We start from the raw sequence: 20,694 nt of genomic DNA, 5'->3' as shown, positions 1-20,694 counted from the left end.
CAAAGAATCCTCCAGCAAGTGACCTGTGCCTGTAATGCAGCTAGCCAGGGCTCGACCCTCTCCAGGGCGGTGGGGAGCCACGCTGGCTCATGACACACAGATAATGTTTGGGGGAATTAGTCCGGCTGTGGGAGTCTCCCTCGGCAGTGCTTGCGGCAACTGAAACAAGCACCATAAGCCCAGGCCCTAGGTCAGGGCAGGGCAACAATAAGTCAGGTGCTCAGGCCCTCCGGCAGGGGCTGACCAGTAGCAAACAGTATATAGAAATAGGCCCAGGGTCAGGGCAGGGCAAGCAAGTCAGTAGCTCAGGCCCTCAGGCAGGGGCTGAGCAAATAGTTCAATGTTAGCAGGCCTAGGCCTCTAAAGGACCTGGAAGAGGGGGAGACTGCCACCCACAAGTTGAGTGGCAGGGGGGACACAGGCCCTCCCACTCCACTGCATCCCAGCCCAGGGCCCTAGCAGGGTCAGAAGACCCACAGCTGTGTCAGTGCAGATCCTGGCCTCAACACACTGACATGGGCTCTGGCAGCATTAGAGCCAGACTAGGGTCAACTGTCCCCAGGCTACTTCCTAATCCCCCCTCTTGGGGTACCTGGATCCAGGCAGTGTCCTCCAGGGCATCCAGCACCATGGGTTCCTCAGGGTAGCAGGCAAGCAGCAGGCCTGGCAACTCCTCTAGGTAGCAGCCGCAGGGCAGGTCTGGCAACTCCTGGCATCTACCTTAGACCGCAGGGGCTTCCAAGTCACAGGCCAGGCTGGAGGCATCTGGCCTCCCTGATGGCTGGGCCCCCAGTGAGCGCTGCAGGTGAGCTTTTATACTTCCGGGTCGCCACCTGACCCTCTGAGGGGTGGGCTCAGAGCTCCCGGGCTCCGCCCACTCTGGCACCTGGATGGGCTCGTCCCTCTCCAGGACGGCGGGGAGCCACAATGTCTCTCTACAGTGCCACACGCTGCAGAGGAAGGCAAAAAAACCCCAGGGCCTCTGCCAATCTGCCCTGGAGGAAAATTCCTTCCTGACCCTAAATATGGCGATCAGCTAAACCCTGAGCATGTGGGCAAGACTCACCAGCCAGACACCCAGGAAATAATTCTCTGTAGTAACTCAGATCCCACCCCATCTAACATCCCATCACAGGCCATTGGGCATATTTACTGCTAATAGTCAAAGATCAATTAATTGCCAAAATTAGGCTATCCCATCCTACCATCCCTTCCATAAACTTATCAAGCTTAGTCTTGAAGCCAGATATGTCTTTTGCCCCCACTGCTCCCCTTGGAAGGCTGTTCCAGAACTTCACTCCTCTGATGGTTAGAAACCTTCGTCTAATTTCAAGTCTAAACTTCCTGCTGGCCAGTTTATATCCGTTTGTTCTTGTGTCCACATTGGTACTGAGCTTAAATAATTCCTCTCCCTCTCTGGTATTTATCCCTCTGATATATTTATAGAGAGCAATCATATCTCCCCTCAGCCTTCTTTTGGTTATGCTAAACAAGTCAAGCTCTTCAGTCTCCTTTCATAAGACAGGTTTTCCATTCCTTGGATCATCCAAGTAGCCCCTCTCTGTAACTGTTCCAGTTTGAATTCATCCTTCTTAAACATGGGAGACCAGAATTGCACACAGTATTTCAGATGAGGTCTCACCAGTGCCTTCTATAATGGTACTAACACCTCCTTATCTCTACTGGAAATACCTTGCCTGATGCATCCCAAGACCACATTAGCTTTTTTCACATTGGCAGCTCATAGTCATCCTGTGGTCAACCAATACTCCAAGATCCTTCTCCTCCTCCGTTATTTCTAATTGCTGCGTCCCCAGCTTATAACTAAAATTCTTGTTATTAATCCCTAAATGCATAACCTTACACTTCTCACTATTAAATTTCATCCTATTACTATTACTCCAGTTTACAAGGTCATCCAGATCTTCCTGTATGATATCCCGGTCATTCTCTGTATTGGCAATACCTCCCAGCTTTGTGTCATCTGCAAACTTTATTAGCACATTCCCGCTTTTTGTGCTGAGGTCAGTAATAAAAAGATTAAATAAGACTGGTCCCAAAACTGATCCCTGAGGAACTCCACTAGTAACCTCCTTCCAGCCTGAGCGTTCACCTTTCAGTATGACCCATTGCAGTCTCCCCTTTAATCAGATCCTTATCCACCTTTCAATTTTCATATTGATCCACATCTTTTTCCAATTTAGCTAATAATTCCCCATGTGGAACCGTATCAAATGCCTTACTGAAATCAAGGTAAATTAGATCCATTGCGTTTCCTTTGTCTAAAAAATCTGTTACCTTCTCAAAGAAGGAGATCAGGTTGGTTTGGCATGATCTACCTTTTGTAAAACCATATTGTATTTTGTCACAATTACCCTTGACCTCAGTGTCCTTAACTACTTTCTCCTTCAAAATTTTTTCCAAGACCTTGAATACTACAGATGTCAAACTAACAGGCCTGCAGTTACCCGGATCATTTTTTTTTTCCTTTCTTAAAAATAGGAACTATGTTAGCAATTCTCCAGTCATACAGTACAACCCCTGAGTTTACAGATTCATTAAAAATTCTTGCTAATGGGCTTGCAATTTCATGTGCCAGTTCCTTTAACATTCTTGGATGAAGATTATCTGGGCACCTCAATTTAGTCCTATTAAGCTGTTCAAGTTTGGCTTCTACCTCGGATGTGGTAATATCTACCTCCATGTCCTCCTTCCCATTTGTCATCCTACCATTATCCCTAAGCTCCTCATTAGCCTCATTAAAGACTGAGGCAAAGTATTTGTTTAGATATTGGGCCATGCCTAGATTATCCTTTATCTCCACTCCATCCTCAGTGTTTAGCGGTCCCACTTCTTCTTTCTTCGTTTTCTTCTTATTTATATGGCTATAGAACCTTTTACTATTGGTTTTAATTCCCTTTGCAAGGTCCAACTCTACATGTCTTTTGGCTTTTCTCACTTTATCCCTACATGTTCTGACCTTAATAGGGTAGCTTTTCTTTGCTGATCCCTCCCATCTTCCACTCTTTGTAGGCTTTCTGCTTTTTCTTAATCACCTCTCTGAGATGCTTGCTCATCCAGCTTGGTCTACAACTCCTGCCTATGAATTTTTTCCCCTTTCTTGGGATGCAGGCTTCTGATAGTTTCTGCAACTTTGACTTGAAGTAATTCCAGACCTCCTCCACCTTTAGATCCACAAGTTCTTCAGTCCAATCCAGTTCCCTAATTAATTTCCTTAATTTTTTAAAGTTAGCCCTTTTGAAATCAAAAACCCTAGTCACAGATCTATTTTTGTTTATCCTTCCTTCAAGAGCATTTGCCTAGACCAGTCCTCTAACTGTCTCAGGTCTAACCAGTCTGTCTCACAAACATAAACCTTCAATCTTCAGTGTAGGGCTTTCTCCAGCGGCTCACGGGTTTAGATTTTAAGGTCAGAAGAGATTTATGATCTAGCCCAACCTCCTGCATAACAGACCATAACACTTCACCAAGTGATTCTAGCATCAAGACATAATTTCTGGTTGAGCTAGAGCATCTGTTTTTTGGAAAGACAGCAAGTATTGATTTAAAGACTTAATGTAATGGAGAAGCCTCTACATCCTTAGATAAATTGTTCTAATGATTAATTACCCTGACTTAAAATTTTGTGCCTTATTTTTAGTCTGAATTTATCTAGCTTCAGCTTCCAGGAACTGGATATTGTTAAATTTCTGGATTAAAGAGCTCTCTGCTATTAAATTTCTTCCCCTATGGTCAAGTCACCTCTTAATCTTGGCTTGGATAAACTAAATAGATGGAGCTTACTCAAGCTTGAGTAGGGCTTGAACTTTACCATTGGGTAGGTTTTCCTGTCTTCTAAATTCTCTCCAATTTACCAACATCCTTACAAAGGACAAAAAATAGTCCTTTATCAGTGGATTTCTTTCTCTCTGGCTTAACCCAAACATGACCCATTTACTTCCCCCAGATCTGGATTGAGGCAAATTGGGATCCGAGGCACCCTATAACATGGACTGCCACCTTGGCCTTGCCTCTCCTCCTACCCCCACATGGTGTGGGGATACTTACACAAGAACATGCTGGGCTGTTCAGGGGCCTGCCACCCCACATTTTCAGGAGGGAAGGGGCTTCAGTAGCCCTACCTCCACTCCAAGAAAAGCAGAGATGGCTGCAGGGGGTCCCTCTTCTCACAGAGAGGTAGCAGCAGGGGCCACTCTTCTCCACTATAGGAACAGCAGCAGGGACCCACTTGTGAGCAGTAGTTGCTGCAGGGATCCCCTGTGCTCCCAGCAGACAAAGGAGGGCCCCACACAGCTGCTGGGGTGAATAATCTGCTTGGATAAGTCCTGCACTGTTTTGTCTCGCCACACACTGTCTTGGTCCCTGTGCGTCCCAGAGCTCAGGCTGCAGCCTGAGCCCTGGAATCTACACTGCAATGTAATAGCCCCACGGCCCAAGCTCCGTGAGAAGGAGTCAGCTGGCATAGGCCAGTCATGTGTTTTTAATTGCAGTGTAGACATACCCTAAGTAACATTATAGGGCAGGAAAAGCTACTCTGTGCCGGTCTGTACCCTTGTGTTCACCCCTTTCACAGGATTATGATAAATTTTGTACAAAGTATGGCTTGTGAAGTATCATTTGAAAACTCATAATTTGCTGATCTTTATTGTCCTGGTAAAATACCGTGGCAACACTGTATGTAAAGTTATAAGATTCCTCTGTATGGTATAACTAAGACATGTTCCAAGTCTGGAGAGTGACCACAAACCAGTTTCCCGGAAACAAAAAGGCAAACTGATGTCTCAGCCAGTTTTAACTATCACCTGGTTAAATGGCCACTCTTGGGCAGGAAAGAAGTTGTGGATGAAATATCTACATGTTGACAAAGAAATAGCTTGGCGTTCCCATCTTCATAGATTTTCTGTCTCCTGAACCTCAGCTGGAGATGCTTCTTGAAGAAGAGAAAGAAGTATAAGAAGGGAAAGCAGATGCCCCAAATCATTCGTCCCTTTCTCTCTGCTCACGGCACCCATGACACCTGAAGAACAAAGGAAGCAGCATTGGACTGGGGGAGGGATCCTGGCTGAAATAAGTTCAGACAGTAAGACTGCTGAAACATCTGGTGAGAGACCTTTGCTTGTATTCACTCTATTTTTTAAAGTTAGGCATTAGTTGCATTTTACTTTTCTTGTTAATGTAACAACTTCTGACTTTTATGCCTCATTACTTACCACTTAAACTATATCCTTTTGTAGTTAATAAACTTGTTTATTTTATCTAAACCAGTGTTATCTGGATTGAAGTGTTTGCGAAACTCCATTTGGGATAACAGGATTTGTGCATATCATTTTATATTAATAAAATGACTTTATGTGAGCTTGTAGTGTCCAGGAGAAAGCCGGGTAGTACAAGACATGCATTACTGGGGAAAGTCTGGGACTGGGAGTTTACTGGTGTTTCTCTGCAATATAATTGAAGATTGGCTGGCTTTAGCACTCATACAATATAACTGGAAGTAACTTACATACTGGAGACTGGGTGTGAGCAGACCAGAAGCGATAGCTCTCACTGAAAAGCAGTGTAAGGAACACCCCAGGTTGGAGAATTGAGGGGACACAGCTGTTCATCAGTCCAGATTGTACCCTGGGTATGTCATGTATGCTATAGTCAAAGCTGCAACAGAGTTAAAAAACAGGAAACAGAGGCACTTTAAATGTATATAACTGGAATGCTCTCACTAAAAATTAGTGCATAGTACTGAAAAGGGCAATCTTTTTAAATGTAAAAAGCTGTTAGACTTTATTTTGGGAATTAAGTGGAACACTGCAGTGCTGTATTCTACTATAGCTTGCTAGCATATTGTGAAGCTTCCTAAGGAGTTCTAATAAAATAGTCTTATGGAAGGAATACTCATCTACAAGCCAGGAAACCATGAGTTCTGTTCTCTCCTCTTCTACCCACTGCTGTTAATATTTCTGTACACTTGGGCACTAAAGCCTGGGCTCTGAACCCAGAGGGTCTCGGAACTTGAACCTGAATGTCTGTAATGACATTTTTAGCCTCATAGCATGAGCCCAAGTCAGTTGACCCAGGCTCTGGGACTTGCTTCTGTGTTTTTGTTATTCTGTGTAGACATACCCAGAGAGAGCGTGCATGATACTGTATAGCCTGGTTGCGAGGGTAGTCACCTGGGAGGTGTGAGACCTGAATTCAAATCCTTGTTTCAGAGCAGGGAATCTAATCTGGGTTTCCCACATCCCAGGTGAGTGCCCTAACCAATGGGCTAAAGATTATAAGGGCAGGTGGGAGAACACCATCATTTCCTCAAGCTGTTTTGTGAATTGCAACCAAGTCCCCTTATAAATCTAGCCCCAAAAGGTTTTTGGCTGAAACTATTAAACAAATTTGTGTCAAATTTTGGATCAGCCAAAACTACATTTTTTTGGTGAATAAACTACTCATCTGAAAAATTTTGCCCAGCTCTTATCCATGCTACCTGGGTGCCAGCAGAAGGTAACTGACAGCACAGGAGAGAGAGTCTGCTCTCATTTTTGGTACCTGCCCTGTCCCTGAAATAGCCTGGAGTAGCAGTTGGAGGAAAAGTATCAGCACCTGCCATCTCAGGCCAGAGCATACTCAGTGGCAGATGGAATCTTCAGAAATTTTATCTGTGAAGCTCTAAGCAGTCTCTACCAAGCATATGGAAACTGATTTTTTTTCAAAGGTGCATACATTGGCCACACATGGGTAGATTTGCACAGGGAATGACAAACGGTACTATGGGGGCACTAAAGCTTCTTAACAAAAATAAGAAAAGAAAAAAAAAGGTTGTTCAATTATTTTTTAATGTGAACAAAACAATATAGTTTTCCCTAATCTGGTTCTTGGAAACTGTTGAACTCTTTTAGTTAAAACTTTCCAGTTAAAATAGTTAGTCTGAGGCTGACACTTGACATTGAAAATTTCAAACTGAACAGCTAGTATGCTGAAGTTATAAGCAACTAAAAACTGGGTCTTATGTTGGAAGTGTCAGATAAGCTTAATAATAGGCATCACTACCATCTCTGCCTCTGATATTTCTGAACAGGTTATGATAATTGGTTTGATACATTATGGGCCATCTTTATCAATATTACCTGTTTAAAATTATATGAACATACCAATTATTTCTTTACATGGTTACCTTTAAATATGCAAATTCAATAGCATTTACTAAGTAAATGAAATCCTTTTCCCATGCTACTACTGTTGCTGGAAAAAATTACAGGAAGGCAGGGGATTTGACAGACAATTTCAAACCACTTCACTTGAATAAAACAGAAAACAGCCTTCTTCAAGCATAACTATCTTTTTGTATTGGATACTTTTCAGCTATCATGTACTGAAACTAATCTGAGCCAGAACAACTATAGGCACTGCTGTAAATACAGTAGAACTTGAATAATTTGCATTGGGGGACCCATTAGTGAACTACTGAATTTTATGAATTAAATACATGCACACACCACAATCAAAAGAGCAAGGGCACTTCATCACAAAAAGCACTTCTTAATTTATTTTGACAATTACATTGCTCTTTATACTATAGAAGTAAATATTCTGAAATATTTTGTGTATAAGACTACTGCTATTTTGAAATGTGAGACAGTACAAGATTTTTTGCACAAATTATTCAGTATTAAGATTAGCAAAGGGGATGATGAGTGTGAGTCTTTTGTGGAATAATAGTTATTGAATTTGGAGTGTTATTTGTAACATGGGTCTTTTACTGAGTTCAGCCAATAATGTAATCAAGTAGATATTTCTAAAAGACCGAGAGATCATGAGTTCTTTTTTCCCCGAAGCACAAAAAAGCAGTATACCAGTCAAGAGTGGAAAGTTATAGAAATGCCCCAGTAAGGCATCAGGGCCAGATTAGGGCAACTCAAGGGCCTTGATATATGGAGACTTGGGGTCTCCCATTGCCTTGACCCCATGTAGCAGCAGCCAGGGGCATCCTCCCACACCAAAGAGGCAAGGGTGGCAGTTGGGGACCCACTTCTCCTTCCAGGAAGGGCAGTATGTGCCCCTCCCTTCTTGGGAGCAGCAGCAGAGGAACTTCAACTCCTAGAGGCAGGGTCAGCAGCATGAGGCTTTATTTACCCCCCACAAGACCAGCAACAGAGGCCCCTCCTCCCCTTGGAAGCAGTAGAGGTCTCCTTCCCCTCCCCCCAGGCATGAAAGCGTTGCAGCAAGGGGCCTGTAATACATGCTGGCTGTTGGGTGGGCCATGCATTTCTCCTCCTTCCACATAAAGTCCTCTGCTGGGATGATGTTATTATGGCTTCTCAGAGCAGAAAGTCTTGGAGTTAATACCCCATACAGATGTACAGAGCTATATTACTGCATTGGTTATACTTCTCTTGCATTTTCTTTTTAGTAACCACGAAACTTTGTTTAATAAAAGCTTAAATTCTGATATGATCACATGGTTCCAGGAGTGAGGGCCATAATACAGCCTTGAAAACCAACAACCATTTCTCTGTGTACTGATGTCACATGATTACACTTGTGGCATGGTAGTGTTTGTGGTACAGATTAAATTTAAGTAATTGTTTCCAAAAATTAATTTCCTCATAATGTCACTACACAGTTGCATTAAGGGTCTTTGGGTGCCTTATCTGTACTTCCATAACTTATGATTGGATTTCTGTTAAACTTAACCGTAACTGTGAATGTCTTGGGTTTGTAATGCTTGTTTTGAGATAATTATATTATTTTGTGATTTTTATCATTAAATTGCTTGTGTATACTCCTGATCTTTGCTCAAATTAAATTTTTTTTCTGGGAATATTATTACATCCATACCAAATAGGAGGGAATATATAAAATAGATTGGAAGTGATGTTTTTTTGAGCTCTTGACAGTACTACCGCATGATCTTTAATGTGATTTGTGAACAATGAAAACTGGGAATGGAAAAATACTGCTATTGTCTTAGTCATAGCTCTAGAGCAGTCTGAAACTTGTAATTTGGAACTTCAATTTTTAGAAGAGCTACTACGTGCAGTTAACAAAATTTTAGTTTTTCCAGTCTATATATTTTGATTGTGAATTAACTTGGGGTAAACATTACCAAAATGGAATTCTTCTCTAAATATGACTGTGTGTACAAAGTTAAGAGAAAGATGGGAAATTGTAAAAGCCAACAAAACAAACTAATGCAATCTTTCTCATGGAACATGAAAGACTACCTGGGGTGAGCGTGAACAGTTTTAGCTTTCATTTAAAGCAATTATGGTTGTAGAGAAAACCATAAATTAAAGCAAGTGTAACTGTAAGCATATACGTGGGTGTGGCTCTTCCTCCCTCTCAGTCCCCTTTGCTGACGCCACAGTCTAAGGGCACGTCTACATTGGCAAAGTTACAGCGCTGGCAGTTACAGCGCCGCTCAGAGAGTACTGAAAGAAAACCGCTGTTGTGTGTTCACACTGACAGCTGCCTGCGCAATAGTGTGTTCACACTATTTGGGGGGAGGGATAGCTCAGTGGTTTGAGCATTGGCCTGCTAAACCCAGGGTTGTGAGTTCAATCCTTGAGGGGGCCATTTAGGGATCTGGGGCAAAAATTGGGGATTGGTCCTGCTTCAAGCAGGGGGTTGGACTAGATGACCTCCTGAGGTCCCTTCCAACCCTAACCTTCTATGATTTAAGGATACGCACTTGCACTGAGAGTATCAATTCAGGACAAATTGCTTAGAAGCAAGGCTGTCACAGCACAAGGCTGGGAGTCCTTTGCACACCAAACTAGCCAAACAGAGAGGACTTTGGTTTTACCCCACTGGCTAACCAGAAGGCTTACAAGCAATTCCTTTAGACGCTCCAGTTTCCCAGTATCACCACCAGCACCGCTCCTTATGGAGGATGAATGGTTATGAAAACCAATACCCCAGTAAAGAAAAAATTCTCCCGATCCCAAAGGACCAAGGCCCAGACCCAGGTCAATATACCAGTCAGACCTTACCCACAAATCACGCTGTTGCCAATCCTTTGGAATCCAAAATCTAAAGGTTTATTCATAAAAAGAAAGAAATACAGATGAGAGTTAAAATTGGTTAAACGGAATCAAGTTTCTGGAGTACATCCACAGTTTGGATAAGTCACTTAGTTTGTAGCAAAGTTCCTCAAGAGGTAAGAGGCAGGATTAAAGACAAAATGGAGAAGATGCAGCTGCCTTTTATAGTCTCTTGCCATGTGACTTTAGCTTCCTTTATTTCAAACACAAGCTGCCGGGCACATGGCTTGAAAGCCTTAAGAGTCCTCTCCATAGGCATGCCCCTGCATGTCTTGCTGAGTCATAGGGTGTATCTGCCTTCTCTCAATGGGTCAATTGTATAATGGATGGTCCTTAATGGGCTATCAAGCAGGCTAGGCAGTGCTGATGCCAAACTGTCTGGGGTGTCACCCAGAAGCATAGCACAAGTTTGAAAATACAGACAGTACAGAACCCATAGTTATAACTTTAAATACAAAATACAAATACAAAAATGATACATGCATACAGATAGCAAATCCTTACTTGACCTCCTTTGTACAAGATTTGGTGCCACTATAGGACCTTGGTTTCAACAGTGGGCTATACAGTCACAGTTCATGTCAATAACATCACAGGGGGTTGTGCTCATGGTGGGGCTGGGCACCTGGCAAACAGCCTGTGGGCAGGGGCATGCGCTGATGCCAGGGTCAGGCACCCAGCAAGTAGCCTAGGGGCGTGGGGGCGGTGCTTAGGCTGGGGTTGGGCATCCAGTTAGGAGCCTGTGAGGACGCGATCAGGCTGGGGTTTGGCACCCAACAAGCAACGTGGGAAGGGGGAGGTGTGCTGAGGCTGGGACGGGGTACTGAGCAAGCAGCCTGGGGGGAGGGAGGGGCTCAGACCAGGGTTGGGCACCGAGCAAGGAGCCTGGACGGGGCATGGGGCTAAAATTATCAATGAAAGATCTAATGGATTAAAGACAAATATTGAATAAGAAATCTAAATATGAGGAATAAAGAAAAATCTAGCAATGACATAGGCCCAATATTAGACAAGGATAATAAAATTATCAATCGTCATTCAGAAAAGGCATGTTCAATAAATATTTCTGCTGTTCTGCATTTGTAAAGAAGCAGGACAACATATTTATATCTTGCAGTGATAATAAAATGTTTTCTATTTCATCTGGTACAATGGAGTATGTTAAACAGCATCTAAAGTTAAGCATTTTAAAATTAGCAGCAGTACTACATAACTTCCACCCAAGAGTATTAAAAAAAATTAGCCAAGGAGCTCTCTAAAACATTAAGGTTGATTTTTAACAAACCTTGTAACATTGGGGAAGTTTCAGGGGACTGGAAAAAAAACCCCCAATGTTGTGCCAATATTTAAAAAGAGTAAACAGAATGACCTGGGAAACTAGGGTATAGGGTAAAAATTTATTAAAGCTAATGTTAAAAAAATTATATAATACATAAGTTGGGAAAAGAGTGTCTGTACATCTGGGCATAATGCTTAGATTATCCACAAATACAAAGTTTGTTTTTAAAAGTCATATGATACATAGAGTACATAATCAACAATAACCCAAATTTAGGTGAATAGATTTAACAATACAGTTTAGATATTAGAATCCGAATACTGGGTATATCACTCATGAAAAGTTGTACAGAGATTTGGTTGTGGAAAGTAAAATATATCAATGAGTGGAGATTGTCCCTCAGTAATTGAGAATTAGGTTGGTTGTCCATTTAGAAAATACAGTTCATGAGGAAAGTATTTCAGTTACTTTCCTGACTTCCCTACTTTCTCATCGGCACTCCAGCTCATCCCTCCTGGTATTGCCAATGTCCGGTGATGTGTTCTATGTAGATGTCCCTCGACTACCTGATGGCGTCCAACACCATGAGTTGCTGTATCAGCCGAGTGTAGTGTTGACCAATTCTGCATTCTCTCAGCACTTGCTCGTTACTGGGGTCCCATACACTATAATGTAAACCTGGGCTGAGACGCAGGCTTGAGCCCAGACTCTATTCCATATACACACAGATCTCTCAGACTCAGGCTCGGATCTAGGATCCTCAGACCCTGTGGGGCTGGAGGTGCTGAATCCGAGTCAAGCCGTGTCCCAAGGTTCAAGCCCTATTGGTTGGCAGTGTAGACGCAGCCACACCAACTTGGGTTCTGGGAGTCCTTCGAAAGTATTCCACAATATCATGGGCCAACTTTGTTTGTCCTCTCTATCTCACAAATCTTCAGTAGACTCCAGTGAAAAGGGAAGCAGTCCTCCTTGGTGTACAGCAGCAGCTTAGAGAGTCGGCATTAACCTTCCATTGTCTTCTGACTACTGAGCAGCAAACACACCATCAGAGAGCCTTCTGTGTTTGCAATGGATATTAAACAGAAGAATCCTTTGCAAAGCATGGTGCTTCATAGTCATGGAAGCACAGTCAGCTTTTGGTGAATCTCTGGTGCGAGGATAGCAAAACTGTGAACTTTAATAAGAGTACCAGGAATGACCACACATACTAGCAAATAGTGAAGAAACTGATAGCTTTGCAAATTTACTGAACAAGTGACCAGTGCAGGGAGTGGCTGAAGAGTTCAGTACCGCAAAGTGTTCAGGGACCAGAACCGTACCGCAAAGTGTTCAGGGACCAGAACCACACCTCAGGCAACTCACCAAAATCGTGCCCATATGATGAGGCGTTTGACTGGGTGCTAGCCACTGCACTTAGCATGGAGCCAAAAGTGGTGCATGATGACCTGGTCAACTAGGATGGCGCCCCGTTGCCCCAGAATCCATGATGGGGAAGAGATGGGAGCCAACAGCAGGCACTGAGTGAGAATAAGTCACTTTGTTGCTGAAATTGGTCCCAGAGCTGGCTTTGGAGCAGGAGCAGGACATTCTGGGTCCAGAGGAGCTATCTGGTGTCCCCCCTGAGGAACAGCCTGCTGTGAAGCCTGCAAAAGACACAGAAGGAACAGGAGCTGCCCCTGTGCCTGGTAAGTTTCTGCCTCCATTTTAATGCTTATGAACTCAGTCATGGGAGGGATTTCCAGTCTAAGAACCAATGCAAACGTTATGAGAAGCCCCAGCTAGCAGCGTGTATCTACTAATGGCAGATTGTACGCCAGTCTCTTGGCATTCCCCCTTCCTCTTCCCTCTACCATGTTGAGTTCAAAATGGTGGCCGGGAAATGCAAACAGTTAAGAACAACTTTAAAGTATATTTCTAATGGACAGGCACAGATATTTGCAAGGGCCATTTTTGTTTCTTAAAAATAATAACATTACATTGCCATGCCTATAAGTATGCCGCTCTATAACCACTCAATGATCTGTCAATCTGCCTGGAAACAGCGAACTGTGTGGGAGTGGGGGAGGTAGAAAAGTGATCCATTTACAAATCTGGTCCATTTCAGTTAGAAGTAGTCTGTGCAGTCCACAGGCGACTGTGACACTTGGGGGTTGGTTGGTAGGGGAGCATTGCCTAGTGATCAAGGCTTAGGCCCGTGACTTGCAGGGGGTTGTTGGTTGCGGAGCCCAGCCCTCTCCACTCCACTGGGCTCTGACTCAGGGCCCTTTGAGGGCTATCATTGACCTGACAGCCAGGGAGCTGCTTAAGGCTGCCCTCCCTGGGCCACTTCCTATCACCTCCCCTGCAATTGCCCCAAATTTGCTATCTGGGTCTAGGCAGCATGAAGGGTGTCTTCCGGCAGCTGCGTATACTGGGGCAGCTCTCTTCCTTTCTTGGGTGGAGACTGCCTCTTTCTGTGGTACGGCCCACCCTCCTGGGCAGCTCAGTCCTATGGCTTTCCCCTTCTGTGGTAGTCTAAACATAGTAAAGGGAAATTAACAAAACTTGGGAGTCCATATAAGAGGAAGAGGGGAATGCTTCCCTCTCAAACTGTCTCTGCAGCAGGTCCTCTCTTCTCTTAGGGAGGGACCTTTGGGCAGTTGTCATGGGGAGAGATTCTGCCTTTCCTCAGCTCTCCTTTGCTGGAGCTGCAGGTTTGCTCTCTTCTCCCACCAAATGAGGTCTGCCACCAAATGAGCTGTTCTCCTGCCTTTTAACTCCTCCCCTAGTTGGAGCATTTGCTACAGGGGTGGTGGGCAGGGCTGACTGGGCCCAGAGTAGTTTCTTACACCTTGTTTCTTGTAGTAGTTTCTTGTTGCCCAGTGTGGGATTTGTATACTCCATCAAAGTGACAAAATTATTTGTCCCAAATATGACTGGGATTTGAAATTTTGTCCTGAAATGTGCTGGGGGAGAGGAGGGAGGAGGAAGTCTGTGGAGTTCTGCATGTTTGCATGCAGCCATAACAGGGTAAGTCATGTGGAAGCTAACACAGCATCCTGTTGATTCCCTCATGAATTCTGAGCCAATCCCAGGTGCAAACTTTTCCTGAAGCAGGAACTCCAGGTAGGTGGTCACATTTCAGGAAAGGGCGTATTTTTACAGGCCACCTTGATAGCCTACTCCACTCATAGATTGCCGGTCAGTAACTATACGTTTGAATACCTTAGTTGCATAAACTGCAGGTTTCCTACCAACAGCTTGGAATATCATCTCCCTTTGCCAGTCAGGTACCACAAGAATGGTTATGTCCTCCAAAATATGGAAGATCTGAAACGATAGACAACGTTTTTGTAGCATGGTCACTGATGACAGGCCTCCCACCATGCCCCCAAAACCCAAAGTAGTTCTGAAATTTTCTAAAATAAAAAAAGCAGCTTTGCATTTTCAACTTACCATTGTGTGTGCACTTCTTTTGCTGTGATTAACCAGCCTGTGTCTAGGGATCTTCTGTGGTCTGAAGCATCCCTCTCACAGTGTACAGAACTTCAGTTTGTAAAAGTATCATTCTATGTCCTTGAAATTCTAACAATGATTTTTTCTGAACTCCTGCTCTGAGCTATTTGAGACAATGTTCCAGGCCCCTCAACCTCTACTGGCTGCAGTTCCTCCACAGCCTATCCATACTGCAGCAGAAGCCTGGACCAATGTAGCTTCACAGACTGTTCCAAAACGAAACATTTCTATGATGAACTTATGGTTGAAGTTTTGGAGAGGGCCAACAAGCAGCTCCCGTAACAAAGACAGAGAGACTTGTGGCTAGAGGAAAGGGATGGCAAGAGGCAAGGCTTAGACTGGCTACACAGCTTGAGCAGAGGATTTCAGCACAAGTGCAGGCACTTGCTTTGCAGTTCCTGGAACTGAAACAGCAGCTAAGGGAGGAGGACAGAACTCAGCAGAAAAAAATGTTTCAGCAGCTCATATCAGTAATGACTGCCTGTGCTTCAGTCCAGAAGTAGCATGGAAGACTCTATGGCTGCGTGGTATATGCAATTTGGCCCCATGAGCGGCTGGGCAGGGCCACTTTGCCCCATGCAGTCCTTCATATTGACCTCCTCCCCCATGGGCATCATGTGAATGCCTGCTCGGGGAGGCTAGCCCCTGGCCCCCACCCCTTCTGCCCAAGGCCCCTCCCTTTCCCCTCAGGAGCCCCGAGGCTGCTAGGCCCCCACCCCTCCACTCCAGCAGTCCCAGCACAAGCGCCCCAGAACACCAGATGGCACAGTTCCAGTGTCCCCAGCCCCAGCATCCCCAGTCCTGGAGTGCCAAGCAGGCAGCCCCAGAGCGCTGGGCAGCACAGCCCCACCCGCAGCGTCCCGGAGTGCCAGGTGGTGCGGCCCCAGCCCTTGAGTGCCGGAGTGCCTGGCAGGTGGCCCAGCACCAGGCGGACGGAGCACCGACCCCAGCTGCCCTGAGTCCCAGACCACAGGTCAGCCTGCCCTAGCCCCAGCCCAGGCCATGGGGGGAGAGCGGGAAGCAGGAGCAGGTCTTGGGGCAGAGTGTGGGTGGGGCCACACCTGGCTGTTTGGGGAGGCTCAACCTCCCCTGGCTTGCGATACCTGCTGCTCATGCCCTCCCCTATGGATGCCTCCACCCCTCCCCCCAGCACCAAGTGCGTAGCAAACAGGGAAACAGGGAAAGGAGAATGGATGGCCAGGGTATATGCCATAGTAGGGGTATACTGTCATGTAAATGGTTTCACTGTTTGCACTTGTTCATGCACTTTGTTTTTACTGTTTTTTTTTTCTGTAAGGTTCTGTTGTTACTGGTTTTTTGGTGTGATAATGGCAGCTGGCCTGCCTGGGAATGGTTATCTATAGCAATTCATACTTCAATCACTTCCTTACATCAAGCCATACTGTGAATAACCCACCTCCATTTCATAAGTGGTCCTGTCATTCACAATCAATGAGTCCCCACACCACCACAAGCACATTAATAATGTACTAATACTAATGGTATTCCATTGTGCCATGCAAGTCCATCATGTGGGAGCACAAAGCATCCCTGACTTCTGTTGCCTGGGTTCACCCAGTTGTGGTAGGTGAACTTTCTGGCTGATTGTATCACTGTCAGAGAGCCACTGAGTGGGGAAATGGTTCGTCTCTGGCTTTACAAAGATTGTGAAGAGCACAGTAAGCCACAGAAATGTGGACAGCATTAATGACACTGTAATCCAAACAGATCTGTAAACATCTCCAACAGGATTTCAATCTACCAAAAGCACATTCAACAACCATTCTGCCCCTGGTGAGAGGGTAATTAAACCTTCTTTTGTCATGGCCTCTTAAATCAGGGTACAGTTTCATAAGCCAAGATAGAAGTGGGTATGTGGGGTTCCCCAAAATAACAGCGGGGACAGTAACTTCATTTATGACAACGTCAGTTGGTGGGAATAGCGTCCCAGCCTGTCCATGAATGTAGACTCCTGATCGGCAAAGAACCCTGGCATCATGAACTTCTCTACTGAAGGACATATTGAGTTCATAAATCACCCTCTGTGGTCCATGAGGGCCTGCATAAAAATGGAGTAGTACCCTTTGTAGTTTATGTACTCACGTTCCTTGAGGAGGGCAAACTATGGGCACATGAGTCCCATCAATGGCCCCAGCGCAGTTTGGAAACCCCATTCTCTCAAAGCCAGCAATTGCTCCAGGAATATCTATTTATGCCTGCACCCTGGGGTAAAATACACTCTTGCCTCAGAGTGGTTGACTTTCCAACACCAAACTAGTTTGCAATGAACCTGTTGCAGTTTGGGCTATATTATCGCAAGCAGCTTCTGGACTGGCAAGTATGGCCCCATACATGTATCTTTATGTTGGAAGACAAGCTGCTCCCAAAGCTCCAGAAATGTAGCTTTCTTCATGCAAAAGTTCTGGATCCACTGCTGGTCATCCCAGGTCTGCATGATGATGGAATCCTACCAGTCTGTGCTAGTGGCCCTGCTCCAGAAGTGCTAGTCTACGTACAGAGCACCAGCAGCTATACCAGCTATACCAAGTGTCATGAGCAGTATCAGTCAGTGTGAGCCTGCCAAGCCTAGGTACTCCCTCCTCTGCCTTCTTCTGTTGCTTCATAAGCTCTGTCAGGTGCCTTTGGAGGGTCAAAACCACTGCTGAAATGTCCACCAGAGTCTCACAGTAGCTCTGTCAATTTCCTGACACAGGAGTGAAAGTGAAAGTAAGAGAAGTTCTTGAAAAGGTGCCTCCTCCATGTGCTGGCTCCAGTGGCTATAAAAATGATACATGCATACAGACAGCAGTCCTGAGCACAGCAACAAATATTAGTGGCTTTCAGCTTCAAATTGCTGCCTCATTCCTGATCCTTATGGCCCCGCGCTGTGCCCCTCTAATAGCCCTGGTCTCTGGCTGTTCAAACTCAGCATCCAGGAGCTGAGCCTCTGCAGTCCAGCCCTGAGTGAAGCTTTCATCCTTCCCTTCACAAATATTATAGAGCATACAGCACACGGCTATAAGCATAGGAATACTGTCATCGGCCATGTCAAGCTTCCCATAGAGGCAGCACCAGTAGGCCTTTAAATGGTCAAAAGCACACTCAACAGTCATTCTGCACTTGCTCAGCCTGTTGTTGAACCACTCGTTGCTGCTGTCAAGTTGCCCTGTGTATGGCTTCATAAGCCATGGCATTAAGGGGTAGGCAGGGTCTCCCAGGATCACAATGGGCATTTTGACTTCCCCTACGGTGATCTTCTGGTCCAGGAAGAAAGTCCCTGCTTGCAGCATTCTGAACAGGCCAGTGTTCTGAAAGATGCACGCGTCAAGCACCTTTCTGGACCAGCCTGCGTTAATGTCTGTGAAACGACCACAGTGATCCACAAGAGCCTGGAGAACCATTGAGAAATACCCCTTGCGATTAATGTACTTGGTGGCTAGCTGGTCTGGTGCCAGAATTGGAATGTGTGTGCCATCTACCTCCCTCCACAGTTAGGGAAGCCCATTTGTGCAAAGCCATCCACAATGTCACGCACGTTGCCCAGAGTCACGGTCTTTCAGAGCATGATGCAATTAATGGCCCTGCACACTTCCATCAACACGAGTCCAGTGGTCAACTTTCCCACTTCAAACTGGTTAGCAACCCATCGGTAGCAGTCTGGAGGAGTCAGCTTCCACAGTGCAATCACCACGCGCTTCTCCAATGGCAGGGCAGCTCTCATTCTCATGTCGTTGCACCGCAGGGCTGGGGCGAGCTCATCACACAGTCCCATGAATGTGGCTTTCCTCATGTAAAAGTTCTGCAGCCACCGCTCGTCATCCCAGACGTGCATCACAATGTGATTCCACCACTCCGTGGAATGAGCTGAAAAGCGGCTTTCCACTGTGGTCAGCACGTCTGTGAATGCCACAAGCAATTTCGTGTCATAGCTAGTATGCGTGGTGGGATCAATGTTGCACTCCTCTTGCCTTTGTAGTTTAAGGAATAAGTCCACTGCCACTCGTGATGTGTTGGTCAGAGCAAGCAGCATACTAGACAACAGTTCGGGATCCATTCCTGCAGACTGAAGAGGCAAAGTGTGCAGTACAGAAACCATGGAAAGATGACGCCAAATGAGGATGGAAGCACAGGGATTGCTGGGAAGCAAAGCAATGCATCATGGGGTATTGGGACAGGACCCAGGATGCCCCGCGACCCCCTCCATCTTCCCACAACTCTTAGCGGCAGAAGAGGAAGAAATGCTCTGTGTGATAGCTCCCCAGAGTGCAATGCTCCGAATACCACTGCAAGTGCCGCAAGTGTGAACACGCTATTGCACAGGCAGCTGACGCTGTGAACACACAACAGTGGTTTTCCTTCAGTGCTCTCTGAGTGGTGCTGTAACTCCTGGCGCTGTAACTCTGCCAGTGTCGACATGTCCTTAGAAAGATTCTGAAGATAAAAATCTTCAGGGTAGTTTTTGCAAGCAGTTTGCTGTAATTGAGGGATATAGTGAAAGTGATTTGATCAAGGGAGTTTCAGTTCCTAACTGCCAGAGTCTTTCTGAGGTGTGTAGATACACTGAGCCAGCTTTAGGAAGATCCAGTGGGGATATCTTTGAGAAGATTTTGGATGGAAAGAAAATTGTCAGGGAATTTGAACAGCCCCATAACCAAGTGGCTGTGTTTGACCAGCTTGTTGGGGAGACAAGGCTGTTGGAACATGAATGTCTCCATGCTGATTTTTTAAGTAAGCAGTCTGCGCCTCAGGGTTTGAGGAAAGACTGGGATTACTGGTTTTTCAAAGCAAAACAGCCTTATGACTTAACCCACAAGGATGCAGGGGAGAGCAGGTAAACTCTCACCCTTAGACACTTTGGATTCGTTTGGTATCTCTTTAAAACAGAGTCCAGTCTCTATGCTGGTGGTGGTGGTGGATCCACAAACAAGCATGCAGGAGAATGTCTGTGTAGATGTTCATAGCACAGAGGGGCTGCAGCTGGTAAACACACCTAGCCAGCAAAGGGATTCCTATAAGCAGGGAGGTTCAGTTTTCAACTTTCTAGAAAAAAAGGTGTGTTGGGGGGAAGGACCCAATCCTGCTGATGGAAAGAATGAGTGTCTAGCCTTAAAATTGGTAGCAGATGATAATTTGGAAGCTAGTGTCTGGGTTGATACAATCTACCAAGGGAGGGGGAAGATTTGCCCCATAGCTGGTAGCATGGAGGACACACCTAGCCAGCCAAGGGATTTAGTAAGGTGAGAGGCATGGTATTATCAAGATACTTATAATCACTGACTTGTAAGAAATTTAGTGTTACTGTTAAGGTTTAGCCTTGTGATGTATTTGATTTTTATGTCAACCGTGGTAAAAATATACAATGTGCCTAATCTTTTGTGTAACTTTAGTGTCCTAGTGGCCAAGATGGAGTCTGCTCTGCAGGCAGCTCTGGCCAAGAGAAGGCGCGTGCAGGAATGCAGCAGGAAAAATCCCTTCCACCTCAGGGACACCTGTTCCAACGCCCCCAGAGTGAACACACACATGCCAGAAAAGTACAATGGATATAAGAAAGGGAAATATTTATTTACAGAGGGATGAGAGGAGAAAAACAAAAGGGGAAATATAGGGGGAGCAGCAAAACAGGGTTGGATCCAAACCAAGGCCACACAGGCCCAGTGGTAGCACAGTCTGAATGGGCAGACACTGAGCAATGTGTCTGCACACAGAGTTCAGGAGTCCTGAGCAAAGTTCCAGTCCAGTGGTGAGTCTTGGGTGCTCCTGGTCGTCTTCGTCGCCAGTAAACTTTCCCCAACAAACCCCTCCGGTGTCCTTGAGACACAAATTCAAGGGCATCTGGGTTTAAAGTGACTGTTTGTGGCACAGGATTCT

General features: G+C 45.4%; 1 long non-coding RNA gene across 3 annotated transcripts in view; it reads right to left on the bottom strand.

The window, feature by feature from the left end:
- The window catches only part of LOC141982748 (uncharacterized), a 60,964-nt gene that overhangs the window by 32,110 nt on the left and 8,160 nt on the right, over positions 1-20,694 (bottom strand). Inside the window, exons 2-3 of one of the 3 annotated variants that reach the window (XR_012638208.1) lie at positions 5,525-5,673; positions 4,851-5,038 (exon numbers count right to left, since the gene is read on the bottom strand). This is a non-coding gene — a long non-coding RNA (uncharacterized LOC141982748). Of the gene's footprint in view, positions 1-4,850; positions 5,039-5,524; positions 5,674-11,659; positions 12,975-14,535; positions 14,641-20,694 lie in introns of those variants that run through there. The other 2 variants (XR_012638210.1, XR_012638209.1) reach the window with 2 other exon arrangements.

This window comes from Natator depressus, chromosome 2 (genome assembly GCF_965152275.1).
Source record: "Natator depressus isolate rNatDep1 chromosome 2, rNatDep2.hap1, whole genome shotgun sequence".
Taxonomy (NCBI): domain Eukaryota; kingdom Metazoa; phylum Chordata; order Testudines; family Cheloniidae; genus Natator; species Natator depressus.
The sequence above is the reverse complement of the archived record's forward strand: the minus strand, read 5'-3'. Positions and strand labels throughout refer to the sequence as shown.